The 3,610-nt window shown below is 43.2% G+C and overlaps 1 long non-coding RNA gene across 1 annotated transcript; it reads right to left on the bottom strand.

Annotated features, from left to right (window-relative positions):
- Window positions 1-911: 911 nt before the first annotated feature.
- Window positions 912-2,597, bottom strand: LOC308077405. Its single transcript, XR_013932398.1, has 3 exons — window positions 2,359-2,597; window positions 2,236-2,275; window positions 912-1,058 (listed from the first exon to the last, which is right to left on the bottom strand). It is a non-coding gene; the product is annotated as an uncharacterized lncRNA (long non-coding RNA).
- Between the last annotated feature and the right edge of the window lie 1,013 nt (window positions 2,598-3,610).

Genomic DNA, 3,610 nt, shown 5'->3' with positions numbered 1-3,610 from the left:
GAGCAATGAGTAGGGTTCGTGGGAGTCTTATATACTTTTGTTCCGGGCTTTTCCTCTCCCCAAAATACTTTGATGGTCCAGTGGTTATTTCTATGCTAATTCCTTATCTGGTGTGGGTGCTAATTCTGAGGCACAGAAGGGTGAAGCCATTTGGTGCACTTTTGACCGAGGTCAGCCTGAGACATCTCCATGACATCACAGGTCATACATTTGGACATACAACATAGTAATACATTTTCACATTATTGTCCATTCTTGTCCATGTCTTTTCATGAGGTTACTTATAAAATGTCTCTTTGTGGCGAAAACATGATTTCCAGTGCGCTAAAAAGCGAGAGATAGAGAGAAAGAGGGGGTGTGTGTGTGTGTGTGTGCGTCAGTGCTTCTAGGCTCAGTGAGTTCACACCGGGGCCGGTGTGAACTGTTGCACCTCCCGAGTTAGGACAGCCGGGATTTTCTGCCATTCCGCTTGGTTGAGTTATTTTAGGGCATCTGGTCCCGTTTCCTGGCGTCCTGCTTTGATCTCTTATCAGGGCTGGATTTAGACGGTGGTTGAAGATTGTTGGGGAGGCCAAAAGCCTTTTGTTTGGCGTTTGAATATGGTTTCTCGCGACGTCACCCTGTTGCCAGTGTGTCTGCTACAGCACCTGTAATAAGAACAAAAAGTATGTCTTAGAAATTACAAAGTGATATTTTTGCATTAAAACTTTCCAAGACAGATGACTATAAATCGTACCCAGGAGAAATAATAAATATGTCATATTGTAACAATTAGGGGTGCACAATACTACTTGTTGAATTATAAAGGTTTTCATTACTTGGGGCCTTTGGACAACTCACCATGCCTGACGGTGTCCCTGGATCTGTCATGTCTGGACCTGACCGTGTCCCTCGACCCATCACTGCGGTGGGTCCGGTCATCATGTCTGGACCTGACAGAGTGCCTCGAGCCACTGCTGTTGCTGTACCTGGAGTCGTGGCTGGTCCTGGACCTGATGCTGTGCCGGTATCTGACACTGTGCCTGGAGCCATCACCGTGCCTGGACCTGATGCTGGATCTATCACTGGACCTAGAACATTTGTGGCCATTTCATTTTTGGACATAATACCACTACAATACCATGTTACACTGAAAGAGACTCACCCCTACTGGTTGGTCTTAGATGTTGACAATCACACATCTCCTCTGCTGACAGGTGGCCTAGACCAAGCTGTAGGAAATCACTAGGGCAGCGATAAGGGCTGGAGACCAACCAGTAGAAGTCAGTCGCTACTGATGCTGTGCCCTAAACTTACCTGGAGCGATAGCCATGCCTTGGAGGACCTCTAGTTGCTTTTTGGTTTGCTTGTTGAGCTCTTGAAGAACACACATGTTCTTAGATTTAACATGGCTCCGTTAGTAAGCAAAAAGGTGACCTTTTAAAATGTGACAAATACTCACTGGGTGTGGAGGACGTTTCTCTGCTCCGAGGTGCTAGGCTTGCATGTCCAGAGCCTGGAAAAGACAAAGAATGTGCTTAAAATTCCAAATATTGATTTGTAAAGAAAAAGGTGCCTGTTTAAATGATATTTATACTCACTAGGTGTGGACCTTTCTCTGCTCCTAGGTGCTAGGCTTGCATGTCGAGAGCCTGGAAAAGACAAAGAATGTGCTTAGATTCCAAATATCAATTTGTAAACAAAAAGGTCAATGTTTAAATGTGATGCATACTCACTGTGTGTAGACATTTCCCTGCACCGCGATCCCTCAGCACGCTCCACCGGCCGAGGCAAGTCTGAAACACGTGATTGAGCCTGTAACTACTTACTCACTGCTTGTGAATTAGGTATGGTAATGATTTTTGGGCGGTGAGACCGCCCCTATATGTGGGGTTTGGATATTTGCACACCAAATCCTGCGCTGTGATTGGCCACAAATGTACCCCCCTAACCCTGCACCGTGATTGGCCAATCACAGTCTATTCAGGACTGTGATTGGCTAGGGAAACATGACACATGTGCATAGCCCTATAAATAGGACCATAACTTAAAAAAAAACATAAATGTGTTTTTTTTAAGTTATGGTTTCTTCCATCACTTCTTCCATCACTGTGATGACCACTGTGACCACACCGCCCACTTCACACTGGGTGTGATTTTTTTAGTATACACAACATGTAACACCTTGTACTGAATGTACTTTAAATGTGTTCGTGCAATGGAGAAAGGGTCGTGGACATTTCTCTGCTAGTGGACATTTCTCTGCTCCGAGGTGCTACACTTGCATGTCGGGAGCCTGGAAAATACAAAGAATGTTCTTAGATACCAAATATTGATTTGTAAACAAAAGGTGACTGCTTAAATGTGATGCATACTCACTGTGTGTAGACATTTCCCTGTGCCGAGACCCCTCAGCATGATCCAACTCGACAGACATGGTGTCCACCACGACATCCACCAGGCCATCCAGGGCTTGATTTTCAGAGTCTGAAACATAACAATCAGCTTGTAACTGATTTTATGTTGTGTGTACCCAATACATCATTATCATATTTCATAAATTGACATCAATACTCAACAAGCGTTGAGTAACACATTGTTGTCCTGGCTGGACTGCAACTTCCATGGTGCGATATGAAAGGAGGTCACCTATACGGATGCACAATAAAGTAAAAATAAACATATCCATATAAAAAATAGACAGCCTTAAAGTTTTTGATTGACATTTTTGACATTAGACTTATAAATTGATTATTGAAAAAAGTTACAGATCAACATCAGATTCTGTTAAAGTACAAAACATGATAAAACATGGTCTACAATGTGAGGCCCAGTTTCTGTTAACACATTTCACAGTTTCTGTTAACACACAGCAATGACTTGAGAAACAGATGAACTCTACATCAGTCATTTCTTTATGCAGTCTGGTGTGACCTCATTCACACTGTTGTGGTTATTGTGTGTACCATGGTGTCCTTAAATGCTCTCATTTCATCCTGCATTTTCGAGCACTCAGTGATTGTAATGTGTGAGTGAGGATGTCCTTGACATCTCTCAGTGACTCTGTATTAAGTTCTTGCTCTCTTTATTTGTTGGAAATTGATTTTGACCATTGTTTCCAGGTGGGGATGGGCAATACGCATTCCTTCCATAGCATCAGCCAGTTCCACCAATGTGGGTCCCAGTGCTATAGAAAAGGTCGGCCGTAAGGGAGGGATGTGGTCGGGTGTGACATTGCCGCAAATGTCCATATCAATTAGACTATAATCGATTGATTGTCCACCTGGCTCGTTGATTTGATCCGGTTCATTGATTTGAATTATTTCACTCATTGCAGCTGAATGTCCATCCTGTTCATTGATTTGAATTATTTCACTCATTGCAGCTGAATGTCCATCCGGTTCATGTATTTGAGGCTGGTTAGCTTGAGTTGACATTGTTTCAGGGCAGGCTGATTTGTTTGAGGGTGGTGGTGATTTGTTTGAGGGTGGTGGTGATTTGTTTGAGGGTGGTGGGTTTGACACCAACACGGGTGTTGAGTTTCCATTTCATCAAAGTCCTGCAAGTTTCCATCAAAATTAGCCATTTTGAAATTGCAAATGTTCCCTTTTTGATTGCGTTTGAATAAATA

The sequence above is a fragment of the Gymnoscopelus braueri genome, assembly GCF_963280865.1.
Source record: "Gymnoscopelus braueri genome assembly, chromosome: 21".
Taxonomy (NCBI): domain Eukaryota; kingdom Metazoa; phylum Chordata; class Actinopteri; order Myctophiformes; family Myctophidae; genus Gymnoscopelus; species Gymnoscopelus braueri.
The sequence above is the reverse complement of the archived record's forward strand: the minus strand, read 5'-3'. Positions and strand labels throughout refer to the sequence as shown.